Here is a 27,610-nt window from a genome sequence, read left to right as displayed (position 1 = left end):
TCTCTCTCTCTCTCTCTCTCTCCCTATCTCTCTCTCTCTCTCTCGCTCCCTATCTCCCTGGGACACAGAGGCCGATCACTGATAGCAGATGTCTCTAATTGCTGAGGGGAACTCCGGCCATGTCTCTGTCTCCTCTCCCTCTATCCCTCTCCTTCTGGCCCTGCCAGAAGCTAACGACCCCAGAGCCCCAATCACGCTATCTGCCCATAACTGGCCTTATCTCTTACCTTCAGCATGCCTCTGCAGCCAGCCCCACACTACTAGGGAGGGACAAGGAAAGGGGGAGATGGAGGGCGAAGAGTGGGAGGAAGAGGTGGGGCTGGAGGTAGGTACAGGGGAGATGGCGAGAAAGTGGTGGATATGGAGGGAGGGACATGGATTGGAAGAGGAGGGAGATGGAGGGATAGACATGGAGTGGAAGAGGAAGGGGGAGATGGAGGGCGAGACATGGAGTGGAAGAGGAGGAGGGAGATGAGATGGGAGGGAGAGAAATGGATGTGAGAAGGGGAGATGGGAGGGAGGGACATGGAGTGGAAGAGGAGTGAGATGGAGGGAGGGACATGGAGTGGAAGAGGAGGAGGAGGGAGGGATAGACATGGAGTGGAAGAGGAGGAGGGAGATGGAGGGGGGGACATGGACTGGAAGAGGAGGGAGATGGGGGAGGGACATGGAGTGAAGAGGGAGGAGATGGAGGGATAGAATGGAGGGGAAGAGGAGGAGGAGATGGAGGAGGGACATGGACGGGAAGAGAGGGAGATGGAGGGAGGGACATGGACTGGAAGAGAGGGAGATGGAGGCAAGACATGGGTGGAGAGGGAGAGGGGGGATAGACATCGGAGTGGAGGAGGAAGAGATGGAGGGCGAGCCATGGAGGAGGAGGAGGGAGAGAAATGGCGTGGGAGGAGGAAGAGATGGATGGAGATGGAGGGAGAGACATGGAGTGGAAGGGAGGAGAGGGAGATGGAGGGACATGGAGTGGAGGAAGGAGGAGGAGATGGATGGAGATGGAGGGAGGGACATGGAATGAAGGAGGAGGAGAGGGAGATGGATGGGATGGAGGGAGGGCATGGATGGAAGAGGAGGAGAGATGGAGGGAGGGACATGGAATGGAAGAGGAGAAGGAGATGGAGGAGAGACATGGAGTGAGAAGAGGGGAGATGGAGTGGAAGAGAGGGAGATGGAGGAAGTGATATGGAATAGAAGAGGGTTGAAGGGGGGTAAAAATGAGGCAGACTGGCTGGGAGAGAAAGAAGGAAAGATGGAGTTAGGGATTAGGAGCGAGATGGGAGGGACGGGGGGAGGAAGATGGAGGTGCTGGATGGAGAGGGGCAGAGTAGCTGGGAGAAGCAGGGTTTGAGCGATGGTATAGATGAATGAGGGTAAGTAAGAGTGAGGAAGAGGGATCAGTTAGAGAGGAAGTGGGAGGAAGGAAGGTGAAAAACAGGTAGAGGTGGGAGGGTGGAGAGTGTGCTTGAGCAGAGAGCGAGAGAGTGAGAGGGAGATGTGCACGGTAAGGAGGAGAGATGGAAAGCACAGAGGGCAGGAGAGAGATGGATAAGGAGATACTGAGAAGGAGAAATGGCTAGAGAGAGACTTTGTCACAGAGCGAGGAGACAGCCAGTGAGTTAAACAAGAGCGAGATAGAGAGATAGAACGATGGAGTAGGGAACTTAGAGTGCATCTCCTTGCGCACTGCTCCTGCTGTCGTGAGCACCTCTTTTAAAATCAAGTGAAGAAGATACCTGCAGCCGAGAGTTCCAGCATTAGGATTTAAAATTTCATCTTTCTCTCCTCCGGTGCGTTTATTCCCTGGCTCTCGTCAGGTTAAGTTTCTGCAGCACAGCCCAGTGAATAATTAATCCACGGCAGCTGAGCAGGGAGACGATGAGCAACACACACACACACACACACACACACACACACACCACACACACACACACACACACACACACACACACACACACACACACACACACCACACACACAACACACACACACACACACAACACACACACACACGACACACACACACACAGCTATCAGTCACACACACACACATGCACGATGAGCAGCGTACACACACACGTGCACACAAAAGCAGGCATTGACGTACACACACATTTAGGAATACACATACACTATCTTTGATGAACACACACACACACACATACATCTAAGAACACAGAAACACACTCTACAGTGCATTATTGATGCACACACACACACACACGCATTCAAGGATACACATACTATCGTTCACACACAAGCACACACCGCGGCAGGCACAAATACACACAGTGTACACACTCACGCGTGCACACAAACTACTCTTATCGCACGGCACACCGTCTCTCTCTGTTTCCTCTYTCTCTTCTACCTAATTCCCCCCTGGCACTTTAGTAGATATCACAGTGGGAGTAAAGGCAGGGAGGGGAGAGGAGGAGGCAAGGCGTCGTCCTTCACAGCTTCAGATCCCTGCATGACATAGCTGCTGGCTTGGCCTAGGTCTAGAGAGACTAAGCATGCTGGGTCTGGGTCTGACTGAGAGTGCTGACCTGGTCTGTGTCGTTACTACCAAGGGCTTAGCTTTAAGTTCAACTGTGGGGGAGCCTTTATGTCAAGGCAATAAATGCTGCAGACTCAAGTGGCTGTCTCTGGATTGCTCCTGCAATTCAAACCACTTTCAGAGTCAATGCTGACACTCCAGTGGCTGTCTAGCTTCGGCAATCCACTCTCAGAGCCTTTTTGGAATAATCTTATATGGCCATTACACTCTAATGTTTGGCTAATATGATATCCTACCGTCTAAAGTCCTATTCACACCGAACTTCTACTACTAAATGACTAGGTATATCCCTTGGTATACAAAAACCCTCCACATACTACAGGGTGACTCTATTTTGTTTCAAGGTCCTTCCAGCCGGAGAGGAACCAGCGACCTAACTACAAGTGGTGTAAATTAGGCTTAAGATGTGGCTCTTAGATTCTGCATGTTAGTGTCTCAGTACTGAAGTAGTCTCACATTAGATATCCAATCTCCTTCCAAACCTATTGATTAATACCAATAATACTCATGAAAGGCCTGCAGAGGACACGTGTAATAACCACCGGACTCCATCTGTTTTGCAGCTTTTAAACTGTTGAGCAATTACAATTAGATCCAGTGTGTAGAAGTTATAAATTATTCACATTAGCCCAAGTGTTGACTAATTGTGACCATTAGAATCTTGACACTGCTGGTTAATTTGTTTCCCTGTATATTTATAGTGATAATTTGTTCCTGGGGATGGCTAGCTCCCAATGAAACATGAGGTGATTATTAGAGGAAGTGAATTTGATGAAGTTGGAGAGGGAGCTAGGTTGGGGTATGGTTGTGTGTGTGTCACGCAGACCACACAGTCCAACACTTCATCCTTCATACAGCAGGTTTGTTACCCGGACAGGGACAGCTAGCTACACAGAAATAGAAACCCAGCGTCATTAAATCCATCAGCGATGGCGTAGGCACTTGGATCTTTGTGTGAAATCCATGATGAGAATACACAGGAATAGCATAATTAGTATGGGATAGATATGAAGAAATTGGAACATTGATCAGGTAAGCTACAGTGCAGACACAGGTGTGCTTCCCAAATGGCAGGCTTCTCCCTATATAGTGCACTATTTTTAACCAGAGCCCTATGGGGAATATGGTGCCATTTGTGACACACACGTGCTGTGAAATGAGAGATGTCAACCTAATAAGACATGGACCAGCTGAACAGAGTCTACCTTATGATTAACCTCATCCCCAGGCTAATTGCCCAACACAATCTCACGGTCTCATTTCAGTACTCAACGTGTATCCGGAGGGGAGGGGGGGGGTAAACATCTATGGGTGAAGTGAAAGTAGGTAAGGGTTTGACGGTTACGTTGGGGAATTAATTCAGAGTGGTTAAGGTAAGGGTTAAGGTTTTGGACAGGGTTAACACGAAACAAAACAATAGTGCCTAGCACTGGGATTGAACCCATAACCTCGGAGCTGTAGCTCGCGGTTTAAGCCCTTCCTTTATCAACATCCAAGCCGCAATGGTATTGGATGGTAATAGGCCTTCATGTTGCCCATAGTGGACGGTATTGAAGGCATCTCCCGATGTCCTAGGTACCTGGACAAACGTCTAATAATGCAGTGGATCTGGTGTGACCTGGCTGAATTGCCACTGTATTTATCTGGCTGGTGGATGAGCTCACCTGATGTTACATCTCTTTAAAGGACAATTATGTCGTTTATGTGTACCACCCGACTGATTTCAGATGGAAATGCGAGTTAAAGATCTGTCACTCTCATTGAAAACAAGTTTAATAAGCTGTAGATCTTGGTCAGTATTAAGCGTCTCAGAGGAGGAAATTGGTCGTAAGTGTTGAGAATGGAAACATTTTACTCCTACTCTTATGGGTAAAAATTAAAGCTATGCATGAAGTCTCTTTAGTCATAAGAGTCCTACCTAGTTGACAGATATTTAGGACACCTCATGAGGTAATCTGGTACTCCAGACCTCTGAACAGGTAACCAGGTAAGAGTTACCAGCAGGTGTCTTGATAATAGAAAAAGTAGTATGTGGTTCCTGCGCCACATGCAATTGCTTTGGAGTTGTTAAAATAATGTTTTTATATTTCTATATGATAAATCCATAAATAATGTAGACATAAATGCTTTTGAAAATGATTTCACATGAGTCCTATTTCACATGATATGCTTAAATGCTTATAACCCCACAGGCTAATAAATAATCACATATTTTTCTTTCAATTATTTAATTAACCTACATCATTATTATTGATTATTGATTCCAAGTTATCCCTTTGGAGCGCAACATCACGTTGTGAAAAACTATTCCTTAAGTGGTCATGCCTATAAGTTGGGGAATTAAAGGCATCTGGGGCCTATGTTAACTTTGAATTTGTTCGATTAGAATTATAGACCTTTCTAACGTTTTATGTAACATTATCAGCAAGTGGTTGGATGCCAACTGTGCCAAGCCAATTTAGAGTTGTTAAATGGGAGTGATGAGTGTGTTGATAACGAGTGTGACAAGTGTGTTGATTTGTCACAAAAATAATATGCACGTCAACATTTTAGCAAATAATTAAGAGTAGGCAAAGTGATTGTGTCAGGCGAAAATGTTATCAAACATTTTACCTAGTGATGCACGATATATCGGTAAGCATATCGGAATCGACTGATATTAGCTAAAAATGCGAACATTGTCTAGTTTAACGCCGATGTGCAAAACCGATGTAAAAGCTGACGTGCATACCTATATGACGTAATGACGCCATGAAAAATACAGCGCTACACAGAACAAAAGCAGAAAAATACTAAGCACACACTTCCAGCAACTAAACAAGTTCAAGTCGAGCAGTCATTTGAAAAAGAAAGAAAATGTCAGTGAGACAACTCCAAGGCGAAATCCTTTAACGCCAAAATAATGGAATCATTGCCCTTGACAATCAACCGTTCTCTGTCGTGGATGATGTTGTCTTTCGCCAACTGAGCTTCTTGCTATAGGCGTCACTGCTATTGGCTTCACAACTGACATTTGGACCAGCGATGTCAGCCCCATGAGCATGCTGAGTCTGACAGCACAGTGGGTCGATGAGGATTTCGTACTGAGGAAAGCCATATTTTATGCTCAAGAATGTGCTGGTTCTCATACCGCTGCTGTCATTTCAATGGCATTTGAGAACACGTTTGAAACTTGGAAACATGAACACTCTCCTAGCTMCATTCGAACAACTGACTCGAGAAATAAGCTCATCAACTGCGTCTGTAGCAGACGTGATACCCTCTGTCATGGCACTGAAATGCCTGCTCAACAAAACTGCCCACACAGACCGTGGGGTTAGAACTTGCAAAAGTACTCTACAAGGGGCTGTGAACATGTGATTCGGTGGCATTCTTTTGAGCCTCTTTACTGTGCCGCCACCATGCTCGATGCTAGGTACAAGGACCGCTACTTCGATGCAGACAAGAAGCAGGGTTTAGTTGAAATGTTACAGACACAGCTGGACAAGATGGAAACGGACACAGTGACAGTGCGCACTGAGGAAGAGAGGCCACGGACAGACAGAGCTGAAACTTCACTGCTTGACATGTATGATGAAATCCTGGTTGAGAATGAAACGACTGAACAAATGAACAACGAAAGAGTACAGCAAGTAAGTGAAAGAAATAGGTTATGATTATGTTTTACTGGTAATGGGGACATACGTAAATGCTAACAGAATAACGTTTTGGTGTGTGTGTGTGTGTGTGTGTGTGTGTGTGTGTGTGTGTGTGTGTGTGTGTGTGTGTGTGTGTGTGTGTGTGTGTGTGTGTGTGTGTGTGTGTGTGTGTGTGTGTGTGTGTGTGTTTCAACTATTTAACTGTACTAAAATGCTTAAAAGGCCGCAAAAATGTTTTTAAAATATCGGATATTTGTATCGGCCAAAAATGTAATATCGGTGCGTCCCTAATGTTACCAAAATTTGACAGTCGCGATGCCTCATCACGATTGGTTAATTCCCATAATTTGCAACAATGTCAATGAGCGTCATCACTATTTTTCCTTTGCGGTACCTCAAACTGTTGTGATTACCAGCTGAGAAACATTTACGAGTTGATTTTACTCCTGGCTCAGCGTTTGTCTGAGCAGTGTCATCCTAAAACCTACTCTGAGCTGGGAGTTTTTTTGTTTGTTGTTGCCTTAAAACAGGTTTTAACAGGATTCCTAAGACCTTTTCTGATCTGCTTTGCGGATACGGGCCCTGTTCTATTTGCAATATTTTCTATGCTTCTCCTCCGTAAGTGTCATGTTTTAGATCTTTTTTTAACTTTCTGTTTTGTACATCAGCTGAAAATACAATATTTTTGATTATTCAAAAGATATTTCACAGGGGTTTAGAATGCACAATGATTCTCCTACAGTGCTTGTTTTGTCACATAAATTGAAATCAGACAAACGTTTCAGACACCAGGAAATAGCAGAGCTATTTCTACATATTACATATATATTACATGGCGCCGGAAGAAATGGCAGCAGTTTTACGGGCGCCCAACCAATTGTGCTACTATGTGTTTTTTTCCCGCGTTATTTGTAACTTATTTTGTACATAATGTTTTTGCAAACGTATCTTACGGCAGAAAAGAGCTTCTGGATATCAGGACAGCGATCACTCACCTCGGATTAGATTAAGATTTTTTCAACAACAAGCAAGACTCGCATGATATTCTCCAAATACCTGGCAGGGCCGACATCCCAGTTATTCGCAAGAGGAAGTGACGCAGGTACAGAGGACGAAGAGCCGGATGCCTCGTCAGGACCCACAGAAGGCGAGTAGGAAAGCTGCCATTACCATCAATATTACTCGCCAACGTGCAATCATTGGACAATAAATTAGATGAGGTACGATCACGAATACCCTACCAATGGGACATCAAACACTGTAATATCCTATGTTTCACGTAATCGTGGCTGAATGACGACATGGATATTCAGCTAGCGGGATATACGCTGCACCGGCAGGATAGAACAGCACACTCCGGTAAGACGAGGGGGGGCTGTCTGTGCATATTTGTAAACAACAGCTGGTGCACGAAATCTAAGGAAGTCTCTAGAATTTGCTCGCCTGAAGTAGAGTATATTGTGATAAATTGCAGTCCACACTACTTGCCTAGAGAGTTCTCAGCTATACTTTTCGTGGCTGTTTATTTACCACCACAAACAGATGCTGGCACTAAGACCGCACTCAGTCAGCTGTATAAGGAAATAAGCAAACAGGAAACCACTCACCCAGAGGCGGCGCTCCTAGTAGCCGGAGACTTTAATGCAGGGAAACTTAAATCAGTTCTACCAAATCTCTATCGACATGTTAAATGTGCAACCAGAGGGGAAAAAAATTCAGATCACCTGAACTCCACACACAGAGACGCATACAAAGCTCTCCCTCGTCCTCCATTTGGTAAATCCGAACACAACTCTATCCTCCTGATTCCTGCTTACAAGCTAAAATTAAAGCAGGAAGCACCAGTGACTCGGTCTATAAAAAAGTGGTCAGATGAAGCAGATGCTAAACTACAGGACTGTTTTGCTATCACAGACTGGAACATGTTCCAGGATTCTTCCGATGACATTGAGGAATACACCACATCAGTCACTGGCTTTATCAATAAGTGCATCGAGGACGTCGTCCCCACAGTGACTGTACGTACATACCAAAACCAGAAGCCATGGATTACAGGAAACATTCGCACTGAGCTAAAGGGTAGAGCTGCCGCTTTCAAGGTGCGGGACTCTAACCCGGAAGCTTACAAGAAATCCCGCTATGCCCTGCGACGAACCATCAAACAGTCAAAGCGTCAATACAGGGCTAAGATCGAATCATACTATACCGGCTCCAACGCTCGTCGGATGTGGCAGGGCTTGTAAACTATTACAGACTACAAAGGGAAGCACAGCCGCGAGCTGCCCAGTGACACGAGCCTACCAGACGAGCTAAATCACTTCTATGCTCGCTTCGAGGCAAGCAACACTGAGGCATGCATGAGAGCATCAGCTGTTCCAGGCGACTGTGTGATCACGCTCTCCCTGATTGAGTCTGTAATACCAACATGTTTTAAGCAGACCACCATAGTCCCTGTGCCCAAGAACACAAAGGCAACCTGCCTAAATGACTACAGACCCGTAGCACTCACGTCCGCAGCCATGAAGTGCTTTGAAAGGCTGGTAATAGCTCACATCAACACCATTATCCCAAAAACCCTAGGCTCACTCCGATTTGTTTACGTGTTGCTGTGCGTTTTGTTGCCAACCTTACTTTGCTACCTGACAACTTTACGGTTTTTACTTTTTAATTACCGTTTATATTTTTAGTTTTTCCCTCATTCAACTTTGTTTTTTTCATTCAACTTTTTCACCCCGGACGCTTTATCTGGACATGGTTCGTCAGGACTTCCAGCTAAGTAGTAACATTAACATGATGCCTTCTAATTGCAGTCGCTGTACTCATAATATACAGGAGAACGATCGCCTTACGGTGAGGATAGCTGTGCTGCAAGCCCAGCTTCAGAGGCAATCGTTAGGCAAGGGTAATTTCAGTGTAGGAAAGGAAGAAACAGCGTCTGTGCCACCAGTAAGTACAGATAGTAACGTTAGTATAAATCCCCTCGCACGGTCCCCGCAGCCGGACAACTTTCTCATGGCTTCTGGAGGGAAATGCTGTAGGAATGCTCAACCAGTGTCGCTCATTCAGCCGACAAACTTTCAACCGGTTTTCCCCATTAAGCAGCGTGTCGGAGCCTGAGGCCGAGCCGTCTCTACTCCTCCTGTTACGGGGTCTGAGACGCCGAAGCTTCCCACCATTAGCTCTGACAAATTGAAAACCCTAGTCATTGGCGACTCCATTAACCGCAGTATTAGACTTAAAACGAATCATCCAGCGATCATACACTGTTTACCAGGGGGCAGGGCTACCGCCGTTAAGGCTAATCTGAAGATGGTGCTGGCTAAGGCTAAAACTGGCGAGTGTAGAGAATATAGAGATATTGTTATCCACGTCGGCACCAACGATGTTAGGATGAAACAGTCAGAGGTCACCAAGCGCAACATAGCTTCAGCGTGTAAATCAGCTAGAAAGATGTGTCGGCATCGAGTAATTGTCTCTGGCCCCCTCCCAGTTAGGGGGAGTGATGAGCTCTACAGCAGAGTCTCACAACTCAATTGCTGGTTGAAAACTGTTTTCTGCCCCTCCCAAAAGATAGAATTTGTAGGTAATTGGCCCTCTTTCTGGGACTCACCCACAAACAGGACCAAGCCTGGCCTGCTGAGGAGTGACGGACTCCATCCTAGCTGGAGGGGTGCTCTCATCTTATCTACCAACATAGACAGGGCTCTAACTCCACAATGAAATAGGGTGCAGGCCAGGCAGCAGACTGTTAGCCAGCCTGCCAGCTTAGTGGAGTCTGCCACTAGCACAGTCAGTGTAGTCAGCTCAGCTATCCCCATTGAGGTTGTGTTTGTGCCTCAACCTAGGTTGGGCAAAACTAAACATGGCGGTGTTCGCCTTAGCAATCTCACTAGAATAAAGACCTCCTCCATTCCTGCCAATATTGAAAGAGATCGTGATACCTCACATCTCAAAATAGGGCTACTTAATGTTAGATCCCTCACTTCAAAGGCAGTTATAGTCAATGAACTAATCACTGATCATAATCTTGATGTGATTGGCCTGACTGAAACATGGCTTAAGCCTGATGAATTTACTGTGTTAAATSAGGCCTCACCTCCTGGTTACACTAGTGACCATATCCCCCGGGCATCCCGCAAAGGCGGAGGTGTTGCTAACATTTACGATAGCAAATTTCAATTTACAAAAAAAGTTTTCGTCTTTTGAGCTTCTATTCATGAAATCTATGAAGCCTACTCAATCACTTTTTATAGCTACTGTTTACAGGCCTCCTGGGCCATATACAGCGTTCCTCACGGAGTTCCCTGAATTCCTATTGGACAAAGTAGTCATAGCAGATAATATTCACATTTTTGGTGATTTTAATATTCACATGGAAAAGTCCACTGACCCACTCCAAAAGGCTTTCGGAGCCATCATCGACTCAGTGGGTTTTGTCCAACATGTCTCTGGACCTACTCACTGTCGCAGTCATACTCTGGACCTAGCTTTGTCCCATGGAATAAATGTTGTAGATCTTAATGTTTTTCCTCATAATCCTGGACTATCGGGCCACCATTTTATTACGTTTGCAATCGCAACAAATAATCTGCTCAGACCCCAACCAAGGAGCATCAAAAGTCCTGCTATAAATTCTCAGACAACCCAAAGATTCCTTGATGCCCTTTCAGACTCCCTCTGCCTACCCAAGGACGTCAGAGGACAAAAATCAGTTAACAACCTAACTGAGGAACTCAATTTAACCTTGCACAATACTCTAGATGCAGTTGCACCCCTAAAAACTAAAAACATTTGTCATAAGAAACTAGCTCCCTGGTATACAGAAAATACCCAAGCTCTGAAGCAAGCTTCCAGAAAATTGGAACGGAAATGGCGCCACACCAAACTGGAAGTCTTCYGACTAGCTTGGAAAGACAGTTCCGTGCAGTATCGAAGAGCCCTCACTGCTGCTCGATCATCCTATTTTTCCAACTTAATTGAGGAAAATAAGAACAATCCAAAATGTATTTTTGATTACCTGTCGCAAAGCTAACTAAAAAGCAGCATTCCCCAAGAGAGGATGGCTTTCACTTCAGCAGTAATAAATTCATGAACTTCTTTGAGGAAAAGATCATGATCATTAGAAAGCAAATTACGGACTCCTCTTTAAATCTGCGTATTCCTCCAAAGCTCAGTTGTCCTGAGTCTGACAACTCTGCCAGGACCTAGGATCAAGAGAGACACTCAAGTGTTTTAGTACTATATCTTTTGACACAATGATGAAATAATCATGGCCTCTAAACTCAAGCTGCATACTGGACCCTATTCCAACTAAACTACTGAAAGAGCTGCTTCCTATGCTTGGCCCTCCTATGTTGAACATAATAAACGGCTCTCTATCACCGGATGTGTACCAAACTCACTAAAAGTGGCAGTAATAAAGCCTCTCTTGAAAAAGCCAAACCTTGACCCAGTAAATATAAAAAACTATTGGCCTATATCGAATCTTCCATTCCTCTCAAACATTTTAGAAAAAGCTGTGCGCAGCGCAGGACTAACAATGTATATGAAATGCTTCAGTCTGGTTTTAGATCCCATCATAGCACTGAGACTGCACTTGTGAAGGTGGTAAATTACCTTTTAATGATGTCAGACCGAGGCTCTGCATCTGTCCTCATGCTCCTAGACCTTAGTGCTGCTTTTGATACCATCGATCACCACTTCTCTGGAAAGATTGGAAACCCAAATTGGTCTACATGACAAGTTCTGGCCTGGTTTAGATCTTATCTGTCGGAAAGATATCAGTTGTCTCTGTGAATGGTTTGTCCTCTGACAAATTAACTGTACATTTCGTGGTTCCTCAAGGTTCCGTTTTAGGACCACTATTGTTTTCACTATATATTTTACCTCTTGGGGATGTCATTCGAAAACATAATGTTAACTTTCACTGCTATGCGGATGACACACAGCTGTACATTCAATGGAACATGATGAAGCCCCAAAATTGCCCTCGCTAGAAGCCTGTGTTTCAGACATAAGGAAGTGGATGGCTGCAACGTTCTACTTTTAAACTCGGACAAAACAGATATGCTTGTTCTAGGTCCCAAGAAACAAAGAGATCTTCTGTTAAATCTGACAATTAATCTTGATGGTTGTACAGTCGTCTCAAATAAAACTGTGAAGGACCTCGGCGTTACTCTGGACCCTGATCTCCTTTGATGAACATATCAAGACTGTTTCAAGGACAGCTTTTTTCCATCTACGTAACATTGCAAAAATCAGAAACTTTCTGTCCAAAAATTATGCAAAAAAATGTATCCATGCTTTGTTACTTCTAGGTTAGACTACTGCAATGCTCTACTTTCCGTCTACCCGGATAAAGCTTTAAATAAACTTCAGTTAGTGCTAAATACGGCTGCTAGAATCCTGACTAGAACCAAAAATGTTATCATATTACTCCAGTGCTAGCCTCCCACACTGGCTTCCTGTTAAGGCAAGGGCTGATTTCAAGGTATTACTGCTAACCTACAAAGCATTACATGGGCTTGCTCCTACCTATCTTTCCGATTTGGTCCTGCCGTACATACCTACACGTATGCTACGGTCACAAGACGCAGGCCTCCTAATTGTCCCTAGAATTTCTAAGCAAACAGCTGGAGGCAGGGCTTTCTCCTATAGTTCTCAATTTTTATGGAAAGGTCTGCCATGTGGGAGACGCAGACTCGGTCTCAACCTTTAAGTCTTTACTGAAGACTCTATCTTCAGTAGGTCATTATGATTGAGTGTAGTCTGGCCAAGAGTGTGAAGGTGAACGGAAAGGCTCTGGAGCAACGAACCGCCCTTGCTGTCTCTGCCTGGCCGGTTCCCCTCTCTCCACTGGGATTCTCTGCCTCTAACCCTATATTACAGGGGCTGAGTCACTGGCTTACTGGTGCTCTTCCATGCCGTCCCTAGGAGGGTGCGTCACTTGAGTGGGTTGAGTCACTGACGTGATCTTCCTGTCTGGTTGGCGCCCCCCCTTGGGGTTGTGCCGTGGCGGAGATCTTGTGGGCTATACTCGGCCTTGTCTAAGGATGGTAAGTTGGTGGTTGAAGATATCCCTCTAGTGGTGTGGGGGCTTGTCTTTGGCAAAGTGGGTGGGGTTATATCCTGCCTGTTTGGCCCTTTCCGGGGGTATCATCGGATGGGGCCACAGTGTCTCCTGACCCCTCCTGTCTCAGCCTCCAGTATTTATGCTGCAGTAGTTTATGTGTCGGGGGCTAGGGTCAGTCTGTTATATGTGGAGTACTTCTCCTGTCTTATCCGGTGTCCTGTGTGAATTTAAGTATGCTCTCTCTAATTCTTTCTCTCTTTCTCTCTCTCGGAGGACCTGAGCCCTAGGACCCTAGCCTCAGGACTACCTGGCATGATGACTCCTTGCTGTCCCCAGTCCACCTGGCCGTGCTGCTGCTCCAGTTTCAACTGTTCTGCCTGCGGCTATGGAACCCTGACCTGTTCACCGGACGTGCTACCTGTCCCAGACCTGCTGTTTCAACTCTAGAGACAGCAGGAGCGGTAGAGATACTCCAAATGATCGGCTATGAAAAGCCAACTGACATTTACTCCTGGAGTGCTGACTTGTTGCACCCTCGACAACTACTGTGATTATTATATTTGACCATGCTGGTTATTTATGAACATTTGAACATCTTGGCCATGTTCTGTTATAATCTCCACCCGGCACAGCCAGAAGAGCACTGGCCACCCCTCATAGCCTGGGTCCTCTCTTGGTTTCTTCTTAGGTTTTGGCCTTTCTAGGGAGTTTTTCCTAGCCACTGTGCTTCTACACCTGCATGCTTGCTGTTTGGGGTTTTAGGCTTGTTCTGTACAGCACTTTGAGATATCAGGTGATGTAAGAAGGGCTATATAAATAAATTTGATTTGATGTGAATTTGCATACTGCCCAAACAGATCCACAGATGATGCAATCGCTATTGCACTCCACACTGCCCTTTCCCACCTGGACAAAAGGAACACCTATGTGAGATGCAATTCATTGACTACAGCTCAGCGTTCAACACACATAGTACCCTCAAAGCTCATCACTAAACTAAGGAACCTGGGACTAAACACCTCCCTCTGCAACTGGATCCTGGACTTCCTGACGGGCCGCCCCCAGGTGGTAAGGGTGAGGATAGCCCACACATCTGCCACGCTGATCCTCAACACTGGAGCTCCCCAGGGGTGCGTGCTCAGTCCCCTCCTGTACTCCCTGTTCACCCACGACTGCATGGCCAGGCACGACTCCAACACCATCATTAAGTTTGCAGACGGCGGTTGGCCTGATCACCGACAACGACGAGGCAGCCTATAGGGAGGAGGTCAGAGACCTGGCAGTGTGGTGCCAGGACAACAACCTATCCCTCAACGTAACCAAGACTAAGGAGATGATTGTGGGCTACAGGAAAAGGAGCACCGAGGTTAGAGCCTGTATGTAAGTATTTCACCGTAAGGTCTACTACACCTGTTGTATTCGGCGCACGTGACAAATAAACTTGGATTTGATTTGACACAGAGGCTTCTGACATGGTTTGGAAAAGACCATCACCAGACAGACCTGCGTTCCAATACTATTTGTTTTTTTTCAAGTACTTTAGCTGTTATTTATTTGAGTTCGCCTGGCGCAATAGAACCAATGCAACAGTTCCACAGGTCATCTGGTACTCCAGACAAACTCAATCAAATGCTCAAAGTATTTAGAGGATTTCAAATACTACACTCTTAGAAAAAAGGTTAAACCCTTTTGGGTGCCATGTAGAACATTTTCCACAGAGGGTTCTACATGGAACCCAAAATGGTTCTCCTATGGGGACAGCCGAAGAACCCTTTAGGATCCCTTTTTTCTTAGAGTGTAGCTATTTCAACACAGGTCTGCCACCAGACTAATACTCTAAAATTTCTTTTAAAATGAAAGCTTGTTGTCTGTCTGTTTACAGTTAGTTGTGGACTTCTCTTGGTATTCCTAAGTTCGCTCCGTTCCTCTGCGTTGTTAGATATGACAACTATATGATGTGATGTTGTGTAGGTCTACCCTGCGCTTATATTCAACATGTGATAGTCACACTCCTGTTTTGATAAACAGACCATATCTCCTAGCTCCACAGCTCCGATACCTAACAGATACATTATGATTCCTACTGAGGCTCCAAATCCAACAAAATAAATGTAGCCCTTTACAATGATAATAGATAGAGTAGCATATAAATAATATTATCAATTTGCCAGGTCTGAACATAACCTTCAGAAGGTTGTATGGTGCAGGATGAAACATCATGAATACTCGTTCTTAATTCTCATGGTGAACTCATGCAAAAAGTAAAGATTTCCAGGGCAGAAAAAACATTGAGAACAAGAAGGAGAGAGGGAAGGGTAGAGAGAGAGAGAGGGGGAAGCGAGAGAATAGGGGAAGAGTTATGAGAAAAAAAGAAAGGGCGAAAAGGGGAAGGAGAGAAAAAGAGACACCTATATATAGTGAGAGCTATCTGTTTATCACATATAGCCATCTCTTTTACCCAACATGTCTGCCATTGGAGGGCTGGAGTTGGATGGGTTGGCTGGATGATTCTTTCCCTCATTATTGCTTTCTACAAGGGCTGCTGCAGCCATACCTCTCCCTCTGTCTGGCTCTCAGATGAAACCATGGGCACTAATACTGGGTACCTCCTGCAGTTGGACAGAGAGCTGTGGATATGGATGGGTCCAAGGTCCAACTATAATAACCAACAAGCCCAATCTGGCACCCAAAACCATTATATAAAACGCTATATGGGTTTTACTCCTTATTGGAACATGCTTGATGTTTTGATGTTGTTCAAGGCCAGAGTGAGTCGGGTTGCTTGTTTGTAATTAGCGAATAAGCTTACACCTGTGGAAACTGAAAATATCTAGTTGTAATGATGATAGTGCTCAGTAGCAAAATGAAGGCTAGGCGTGGATTGTTTCATCTTTGTTTGTTGATGTTTTTCAAGGCTTTTCCAGGCTAATTACAGAGCGCTTCTGCTGCTCTCAGGATGCCTTGAGAAGGAAAATGGAACAGCTAAAGAGAACATGCTAATCACTGAACTGGGATCGACACACAGAGACACAGACTCAGATATGCGCACCAACATGGCACAAATGTCGCATAAACATCACACACAAACACAGCACTAGCGGCAGCCTGTGTGTGTTAGTGTGTGTGTGTGGGTTTGTGTGTGTCCTTGCATTCTCTCAGCAGCGCAGAAAGTCTTATTGCAGCAGTGGGAGAGGAGCCGTGGTGTCTCAAGTGACACAGGAGCCATAGCAGTCAAGGAGCCACAGCTCAGAGCCCAGAGGCAGTGACACAGCAGCCAGCTGCTGCAGCTAGTAGAGCTACTGCCCGCAGTCAAATCAAGCAGGCTGATTTTCCTCAGTCAGTAGACAAGCCAGACCAGTCCAGACCAGAAATGACCAGTTCAGACCAGCCAGACCAACTGCTTAGCTTTCTACCCCAGCTAGCCTAATATAGTGTTGCTCAACCTGTGGTTCGCAGACCAGTATCGGTCCCGAGGGTGTTGCTGACTGGTTCGTCAGATGGTTCACTGAAACCAATTCAGTCAGTTTTTGTACCACAGCCTGGTACAAAAAAAGTCGACAAGCACTGGTCTAGTACATTTCACCCACCTAGGCCCGCTACTGCTGCTATACAGCTCCATGCTCAATGGGGCGAGATGCACCACCACACAGGCAATAATGTCCGACAAGCAGGTCACAGAGACCCAGACAGCAGGGTTAATTCACTGTGGCAGTGACCCCTGTCACTGAGCCGTGAGGGCTTGTAGCAGGGCAGGGGGGCAGCAGGGGACAAACGAGGGGGGTGAGCGGGCACTGAGTGTGTGTGTTTGCACGGGCACACACACACATAGTATGTGTGTGAGAGAGAGAGAGCGAGAGAGGGAAAGACAGAGAGAGCGAATGTGTGGCTGTGTGTGTGCTTGCTTGCGTGACCGTGACTGCTCGTACTTTGTGTGTGTGTGTGTGTGTGTGTGTGTAATTAAATAACCCAGTGTTCTGAGACAGCATAGAGGGACCACAGAACACCAGCCTGTTTGCTGACACTGTGGACCTGCCTAAATTACACCCAGAGTATAGAATGTAATTACACCTGCACAGCAAACACTGCTTGGGCCTGGGGACGTTCTAGCTTGGTCCCGCAACTGATTGTGCTGTCTTGCCAGCACAAACTGATCTGGGACCAGGCTAGAGACATTCCCACCAGAGAGTCTAGCCTAGTGATTCGAGCGTTGGGCCAGTAACCGAAAGGTTGCTAGATCGAATCCCCAAGCTGACAAGGTAGGCTGCAAAGTAATAAGAGAGCATAATTTCATTTTGTATTTCCGCTTACATGACACAGTTACAGAGGACATTCCAAAGTCATTGCCGYAACGTTATTGGAACATAGCTTGTTAGCTGGACTGACTGCAGCATATCATGATCAATATAATCTTAAAAGGCAAATGCATCTTCCACATATTGTAGCTTGTCATGCGGAGTTAGGATAATGTTTCTCAGTATTTGCTGGCTGTGTTGAGTCAATACCTTATTTAATCCCCCCGTTTTTTTTTCTTCACACCCAAACTCCTGTTCTTACACAGCATGAGCATGAACCATAACACAACTTTACCTCTAATATTCAAAAACAAGACTAACCAACCGGACACAGAAAAAAAMCAGGCGTCCAACCTTGTTTTTCTCTTTCATGATGCAGTGCAAACAAGTGCCGCGTTTCGCTATCAGTTTCATCAGGTTCACCTCTGTCGGTCTGCACAGCTGCGCCGTAACACAACCTAGCCTCCATCTGTACCCTGTACAGCTGTACAAACAAATGAATGTGAGCACAACCATCTGTTGATGTACACAAAGCAGCTGGGCTGGGCTTGCCTGATGCCTGATTTACAGATCGTCACACTCTGAGATGATCTCCATTTGACTTGCGTCTTAAACGCCGTGGCGGTAGGGACATTAGACGGCCTAGCCTCGTATTCACCCCCGAGCCTGAGACACACACACACACAAGAACATGGCGTTATATTTTACAGCGAACGCTGCAGTAGAAGTGAACTCCTTCATGCACTAGTCTTTCGTCCGCATCACACCTACTCATACCCTAACTTCCACTAAGAGGATAGCCCTCTATGTCCTGGTGAAAATGGGTTTATATTCATCACTTTAATGGATTGTAAAAGAAACAATCTCTTTGGGATTACATGCTTTATTAATGTTTATGGCCACTTGGACTGCAGCCACCATTTCCTCTGGCTAACTCACCGTCCCTGCTCTGTCCCCTGGCCAGTCCGAAGTAGCTTGCCAGCCACTGCCTCTGTCCCCCTGCCTCTGTCCCCATGCCTCTGTCCTCCTGCCTCTCTTCCTCTGTCCCCCTGCCCTCTTCTTCCTCTTCCCCCTGGCTCTGTCCCCTGCCTCTTTTCCTCTGTCCCCTGCCTCTCTTCCTCTGTCCCCCTGCCTCTCTTCCTCTGTCCCCTGCCTCTCTTCCTCTGTTCCCCGCCTCTGTCCCCCTGCCTCTCTTCCTCTGTCCCCCTGCCTCTCTTCCTCTGTCCCCCTGCCCTCTCTTCCTCTGTCCCACTGCCTCTCTTCCTCTGTCATCCTTCCTCTGCCCTGCTTCCTCTGCCATTAATCCTTTGAGGTATGGCCTCTACTTTGAGTGTTATCCCTTTTTACAATCACCCTATGCCAGGGTTCCCCAATTGGCGGCCCGCCGGACAAATTTGGCCTGTGGGTGATTTTTATTTGGCCCCTCAAGTTTTCTGAGCAAAAAATTATAATTATATTTGTTTTATTGCTGGACATAAAAGACTGTAAAAACACCAGCAAATCAGCTCCAAGGGATTTTAATTTTGGAAATCGGTTTCAAAGTATTCCCACGCATGATAGAGCAATGTATTTGATCCAATAGAAATATAAGCAAGATTTGAAAGGATTATGTTTTAGTCAAATGTTAGATCTGTTTGGGCTTCTTGCGGTCAATTTGCAGTGTACAAATGATTTGTGGATGGCCACCTGACTGTCAGCTAAAGACAAAAACCGTCCCAGCACTGAATTTAGTTGATGATCCCTGCCCTATGCTACCAAATCTTTTTCTGAGCAGGTTTCACCCTGCATAGGGCAATATAGTGCATGCATAAACTGGTCACATACCAGTCATAAATGAATCGTGGAGTAGTGAGAGAGCAAGCATAGATTAGTCATGTACTTTAGCAGACATAGAACAGTCATAGACCAGGCACTCTATAGTGGAGTGGTCTCTCCTCTCCTCCAGGACAGGGCACACCACTTCAGCTGACTGATTTCCCATCAGCCCTGTATCTCTGATAACTGCATGCTTAGAGGGCTGCAAGGTCTCCACTGTTTCACCCTGCACCGCATCCCTGCGCAGCAGCCATGCTCTGTTGTGTGTGTGTGTGTGTGTGTGTGTGTATGCGTGTGGTGTGTGTGTATGTGGAAAATGGGCTAGGAACAATAAAAATTAAATAATAATATTTTTTTAATGCTGCAATTATATTGACATAATAAACACAGATGACACATCCATTTATAATAAATGGCTCATTAACGTTATGTTGATTTTAATACTAAAAGCTACTTTTTTCTCAAGTCCCGATGCTGAACTGAAATAGCCTCGAGCTGCCATTTCCACTGTCTCTAGCATTACCACGTTTTGTACATTACGGTATCTAGGCCTATTGATTCCTGCTGCCATTTGGCTATTGATTGGAGTGGATGTCATTATGCCAGTGAGATTATAGCCCTGCAGCACTGTTTCTGAAGAGACGAGAACCAGTGATGAGATGACTGCTGACTGTTAAAGCAGCTGTGTGTTTCAGCCAAGATACCAACGCACAGCACAGCACAGCACAGCATAGCACAACACAGCACAGCACAGAAAGAGCACAGTGCTCCAAAATACTTCCCACCATGCACCTTGCTCTCTCTCTGTACTCTGTAGAAAAGGCTGACAAAGTGCACAGCGGAGTGAGTAAGCGCATTCTGTATTCTGAACACACGCATCCTTTATTGGCATGGCTCATTGCAACCTAATATTCTCTGAGACAGCCACATCCAGCGCTACTGAGTTTGGCTTGCTCTGATTATTCAAATTGACCACAATTGACTAAGAGTGAGGAAATGGAAAGGGTTCAGGGGTTTGTGTGTATCAGTGGAGGCTCAGATGAGCAGAGGGGAAGATCATCCTTTTCTGAATTTCATTTAAAAAAATTGTGAAACATTAAAGTTATCCTTTTTAGGTAAAACTATACTAAATTATGTTCACGTCACCAAATAATTGATTAAAACACACTGTTTTGCAATGAAGGTCAACAGTAGCTTTAACTACACTCTTTAGTCCGTGGGACAGCTAGCTTCCGTCCTCCTCTGGGTACATTGACTTCAATACAAAACACAGGAGGCTTGTGGTTCTCACCCCCTTCCATAGACTTACACAGTAATTTTGACAACTTTCAGAGGACGTCCTCCAACCAATCAGAGCTCTTACAGGATGAACTGACATGTTGTCCATCCAATCAAAGGATCAGAAAATGACTCTAGTACTGAAAGCATAAGCTGCAGCTAGCAAGCACTGTAGTGCATAAAATGTGGTGAGTAGTTGACTCACAGAGACAGAAAGACAATAGTTTAACAGTTTTGAACAAATTCATTTCTTTTAAAAATTAAGGAGAGAGAGAGAGAGAGCTATATGTAGTATTTTATATATTTTTTATCTTCCACTTAATTTGCTAGCGAAGGCTATCCAACACTGGAACTCTTCCAAGTCAAGGTAAGCTTTTGGTTGTATATATTTATTGCCACCGGGGCCTGCCAGTGTAACTGCTGAACTGCTTTTAGTGGTTATGATATGGCTTCGAACGTTTTTTTCACCTCGTCACAGACAGCTGACGTGTTGTGCACTGAAGTCCAGAAGCGAAGGGAAAAGGTGAGAGGAGGATAGCGAGTAGACGCGAAAAGGAATTATACAACGATCAAAGGGATCATGCTATTTGTTTGTGGCTTCTATAAAATCGAACTGTGTTTGCGTGTCATCAGGGTTGTATTCATTTTGCCGATTCTGCTGAAACACGTTTCTAAAACAGAAGCAAACTGAACGTAACAGAGAAACATACTTGAGTTTGTTCAATAGAAAACTCTTGTGTGCAACTGTTGGACTAATGGTTATAGGGATGGGCAATTCCAGTCCTCGAGGGCCTGATTGGTGTCACAGTTTTGCCCCAGCTAACACACCTGACTCCAATAATCACCTAATCATGATCTTCAGTTTAGAATGAACAGTGAATTAAATCAGCTGTGTTTGCTAGGAATGGATAAAAAGTGTGACACCGATCAGGCCCCTGAGGGACAGGGTTGCCCACCCTGGTACACCCTAGATCAGCTAGATGCAGGCAAGAGTGTGCAAGGCGTTATTGAATGTGTCACTGTCTGTCACCTTGATCACTCAAAATTTCTCTCACATGTGCACCTGCGTTGTAAACTTTCATTCATAGGCTAGGTTGAGCAACCTCATGATGGGTATAGGACAATTGGAGTATCATATAGTAGCCTAAACCTATCGATGTTACATTGAACTGGGTGAATGGAATATGAATGACAGTCATCCAATATGCTGTAATAGAAAATATAATAAAAAACATTAAAACGGCACCGACCGCCACTGCTGTGTACAGTATTTGTGTGTGTTTGCGTGTGTGTGTTGTACGTGCGTCCGTGTGGGATGGTGTGTGTTTACCTCAGCCTCTCTCTGCATGTTCATACTGGCCTGCTATACTGTATGCAGTTGTAATGACATCCGTCTAGCAGGGTTTGAATTTAAAGAGACTCATAAATGTGATTTGGGGCGTATAGGAACACAAGCCACAGTACAGTTAGCAGCACTCTGATGAAAACGCTCTGACCTGAAATCTAGATCATGGAAACCCCCAGTGAACACAGTTATCAAGCGGTCAGCCAGTCGTATTGGGTTCCGTGTGGTGTGTGTTTGTGTGGGGGTTTGTGTGTGTGTGTGTGTGTGTGTGTGTGTGTGTGTGTGTGTGTGTGTGTGTGTGTGTGTGTGTGTGTGACTACTCACACCACCAGGCCATGTTCCTCACAGAGAGGAAATCCAAGGCAGTGCACCATGCAACCCATAACCCTAGTACTCTCGCAGGACATCAGGATGAATACAGAGCTGATTTTGGTATTAGGAGACACACACCTAGCAAGTTTACTCTACCCTCTGTGTATTATGTTCATTTTCAAGTCAACAAAATGCGGTTGAGAGGAAATAAGAGGTATATGAATATCAGTGGTGGTCGGTGCCGTTTAAGATGAGGGAGGAGACATTGGTTTCATGAGCAGGGCCTTATTTCCATTACATCATATTGAGTGACTCATTCATATTCCATCCACCCAGTTCAATGTAACATCGATAGGTTTAGGCTACTATATGATACTGAAATTTCCCCTATACCGACCATGAGGTTGCTACAACCTAGCCTATGAACGAAAGTTTGCGAGACAAATTTGAGGTGACACAGTGACACATGGACAGACAGTGACATTCAATAACGCCTTGCACACTCTTGCCTGCATCTAGCTGATAAAGGGTGTAATCATTAGTTCAACAGTTGCAAACGAGAGTTTCTATTGGACCAATTCAAGTATGTTCTTTATTCAAGTGTTAGTTGTTTATCTTTAGCTTTTGGAAATGCCCAAAGAGCATTTAACATGATACAACAATCTGTATGATTTAAAGCTGGTTCTAAATTCAGGTAAAACAAAATGCATGGTATTTTCTAATGCCAGGCATGTTACTAATCATGTCATTGCTACATTGGCTGGACATACTATAGATCAAGTCAAAGTGTACAAATATTTGGGTGCGTGGGTTGATGACAAGCTGAGTTTCACTGTGCATGTAGAGAACTTGATAAGGAAGCTCAAGCTGAGAATAGGTTTTTATTACCGGCATAAGGCTTGTTTTTCTCTGGAGGCCAGGACGGAGCTGGTACGATGTACATTACTGGTGGTTTTAGATTTTAGTGACGTTATATATATGCAGGCCTCAACCACTACCCTGAGAGCACCTGCTTCAGTGTATCATGCAGCCCTCAGGTTCATTACAAATCAAAAACGTCTAACACATTGTGATCTCTACAGCGTTGTTGGCTGGTCGTCATTGACCTTGCGTAGGCTTAAACACTGGTATACACTGATTTATAAGGCCATATTGGGTAAAATGCCATTTTATCTCTGTTCTTTTTTAATCAGGTCGGTAAATAAATATAAATTACGGTCCCATTCTGATTTGCTTCTAACAGTACCAAAAATTAGAACAGGTCATGGTAGAAATAGTTTTAGTTACTCAGCTCCGTGGTCCTGGAATTCTCTCCTGAACATTTAMAAATTTGATGATCTAGTTTTGTTGGTGGAGTTTAAACACTTGATTGATGTACAGTATATATCATAGAAGAGTGTAATTGTCTTTAGGACAGCTGTTTTTTAGTCAAGAATTTCGTGTTTTTTAACATAATATGTAATTGTTGTACTGTATGTGTGTTTATCATTTTGTTTAATGTTGTGTTAGTGTATGTAAGTTGTTTTATCTGAAACATTGTTCCCCCTGCTGCTATTGGACCAGGTCTCTCTTGGAAAAGAGATGTTATCTCAATGAGAAAAACCTGTATAAAAAAAGGTAAAATAAAAATGTTTATCCCCATTTTGTTCCGTTTGCTTCCGTATAACAAACGTTTTTCAACAGAATCTGTGGCTTGATTACATCACTGATCACGCGTAAACACAGTTCACTTTCATAGCAGCCACGTTGTATTCCTTCTCGCATCTATGCGCTCTCCTCTCACCTCTTCCCTTAGCTTGTGGACTTCAATGCACAACACATCAGCTGTATGTGACCAGGCAAAAAACACTTTCCAAGCCAGTAATACCAAAAGCTTACCTTGACTTGGAAGAGTTCCAGTGTTGTGTTGGAAAGTCATAGCCAGCTAGCTAACATAGCATCCCTCTGTTTGAGCAGGGTGTTTCACTAGGCTAAACTAGCTAGCTGCATTCGCTAACTAAGTGAAACTAAAGTGAAAAGAAAATGGCAATCYCGCTCTTTCTCTATTTCTCTCTTGCTTCTCCTTCATTTTGGGAGAAATTGATTTGTTAACTGTTCCACTACTGTCTTTCTCTCTCTTTAAGTCAACCACTCACCACATTTTATACACTGAAGTGCTATCAAATCAAATCAATCAAATTGTATTGGTCACATACACATGGTTAGCAGATGGTAATGCGAGTGTAGCGAAATGCTTGTGCTTCTAGTTCCGACAGTGCAGTAATATGTAACAAGTAATCTAACAATTTCACAACAACTACCTAATACACACAAATCTAAAACGATGGAAAGGAATATGTACATATAAATATATAGATGCGGCATAGGCAAGATGCAATAGATTGTATAAAATACAGTATATGCATATGAGATGAGTAATGTAAGATATGTAAACATTATTAAAGTGGCATTAAGTCACTAGTGATCCAATGATTTGAGTCTGTATGTAGGCAGCAGCTTCTCTGTGTTAGTGATGGCTGTTTAACAGTCTGATGGCCTTGAGATAGAAGCTGTTTTTCAGTCTCTCGGTCCCAGCTGTGATGCACCTGTACTGACCTCGCCTTGTGGATGGTAGCAGGGTGAACATGGCTCGGGTGGTTGTTGTCCTTGATGATCTTTTTGGCCTTCCTGTGACATCGGGTGCTGTAGGTGTGCTGTAGGGCAGGTAGTTTGCCCCCGGTGATGCGTTGTGCAGACCTCACCACCCTCTGGAGAGCCTTGCGATTGAGGGTGGTGCAGCTGCCGTACCAGGCGGTGATACAGCCTGACAAGATGTTCTCAATTGTGCATCTGTAGAAGTTTGTGAGGGTTTTAGGTGACAAGCCACATTTCTGTAGTCTCATGAGTCTCATGAGGTTCTTCACCACACAGTCTGTGTGGGTGAACCATTTCAGTTTGTCCGTGATGTGTACGCCGAGGAACTTAAAACTTTCCTCCTTCTCCACTGCTGTCCCATCGATGTGGATAAGAGGGTGCTTCCTCTGCTGTTTCCTAAAGTCCACGATAATCTCCTTTGTTTTGTTGACGTTGAGTGAGAGGTTGTTTTCCTGACACCACACTCCGAGTGCCCTCACCTCCTCCCTGTAGGCTCTCGTCGATGTTGGTAATCAAGCCCATTACTGCTGTGTTGTCTGCAAACTTGATGATTGAGTTGGAGGCGTGCATGGCCACGCAGTCATGGGTGAACAGGGAGTACAGGAGGGGGCTGAGCATGCACCCTTGTGGGGCCCCAGTGTTGCGGATGAGCGAAGTGGAGATGTTGTATCCTACCTTCACCACCCGGGGGCGGACCGTCAAAGTCCAGGACCCAATTGCACAGGGCGGCATTGAGACACAGGGCCTCAAGCTTAATGATGAGCTTGAAGGGTACTATGGTGTTGAATGCTGAGCTGTAGTCAATGAACAGCATTCTTACGTAGGTATTCCTCTTGTCCAGATGAGATACGGCAGTGTGCATTGTGATGGAGATTGCATCATCTGTGGACCTGTTGGGGCGGTATGCAGACTGAAGTGGGTCTAGGGTGGCAGGTAAGGTGTAGGTGATATGATCCTTGACTAGTCTCTCAAAGCACTTCATGATGACAGAAGTGAGTGCTACGGGGCGATAGTCATTTAGTTATCTTTGCCTTCTTGTGTACAGTAACAATGGTGGCCATTTTGAAGCATGTGGGGACAGCAGACTGGGATAGGAAGTGATTGACTATGTCCGTAAACACACCAGCCAGCTCGTCTGTGCATGCTCTGAGGACGCGGCTAGGGATGCCGTCTGGGCCGGCAGCCTTGTGAGGGTTAACACATTTAAATGTCTTACTCACGTTCGGCCACGGAGAAGGAGAGGGAGGGCCCGCAGTCCTTGGTAGTGGGGAACTGTATTATCCTCAAAGCGGGCAAAGACGGTGTTTAGTTTGTCTGGAAGCAAGATGTCGCTGTCCGTGATGTGGCTGGTTTTCCTTTTTTAGTCTGTAATTGCCTGTAGACGCTGCCACAAACGTCTCGTGTCTGAGCCGTTGAATTGCGACACTTTGTCCCTACACTGACATTTCGCTTGTTTGATTGCCTTGCGGAGGGAATAACTACACTGTTTATAATCGGCCATATTCCCAGTCATTTTTCTATGGTTAAATGCGGTGTTTCGCGCTTTCGGTTTTGCGTGAATGCCGCCATCTATCCATGGTTTCTGGTTCGGGTAGGTTTTAATAGTCACAGTGGGTACAACATCTCCTATGCACTTCCTTATAAACTCACTCACCGAATCAACGTATAAATCAATGTTGTTCTCTGAGGCTGCCCGGAACATTTCCCAGTCCGCGTGATCAAAACAATCTTGAAGTGTGGATTCTGATTGGTACTAATTTAATTCTCTGATCCTTCGATTGGGTGGACAACAAGTCAGTTCATGTTTCAAGAGCTCTGATAGTCTGGAGGACGTAAGCTAGCTGTCCTCCAGCTACACCAGCTATACCATTCAGTAGTGCTGTTGAGGCCACTGTAGACCTTCTTTGCAAAATAGTATGTTTTAATAAATTATTTGGTGATGTGATGATATTTAGCATAATTTTTATCTAGAATGGATAACTTTTTAAATGTTTTACCACTTACATTTTTGGGAAATTCACTGAGGAGGATAGTCCTCCCCTTCCTCATCTGAGGAGCCTCCACTGATGCATATTTTCTCTGTCTCTGTGGGGTGGCTATTCAACTTGAAATACCTYGGCTATTTATTGTCCAATAAATTGAGCATGACATATTCATTTGTCATTGTTTCACATAGTAAAGATAAAATGAAGCGTTTACAGACAATAGCACTGCAGACTTCATAACCCACAACTCCTACTTTACAGGCAGAGCTCAGACTGTTTTCAGTCCTCAAGGAAGCCAGAGTGCAGTCTTCTGGAATAATGTCATTTCTGTTGGTTGCTTCTTCTCATTTCTGTCAGAGTCTGCGCCCCTACTTAACAACTAACATTATTTTCACTCACACAGTGTGAAGGACGATATCTTTGTTGTTATGCGTTTACTAGGAAGGAGATTTATTTTCATATTCAGTGTTATGGAAAATGTAAAACCGCAATAGGCGTATTTGAAGCTGCAACTGAAACAGTTCCTCTCACCGGAATTCGGGAATAGTGGACAGAGAGAGTGGGAGAGAGAGTGAGAGTCATTGAGTGAGTGAGAGCGATAGAGAAATAGAGAGTGAGAGAGAGACCTGTCATTTTTCGAATGTTTGAGAGGGTGATGAGGTAAGTGGTTGTG

Source organism: Salvelinus sp. IW2-2015, linkage group LG28, assembly GCF_002910315.2.
Source record: "Salvelinus sp. IW2-2015 linkage group LG28, ASM291031v2, whole genome shotgun sequence".
In the NCBI taxonomy this organism is placed as follows: Eukaryota; Metazoa; Chordata; class Actinopteri; order Salmoniformes; family Salmonidae; genus Salvelinus; species Salvelinus sp. IW2-2015.
Note: the sequence above shows the minus strand (reverse complement) of the source record.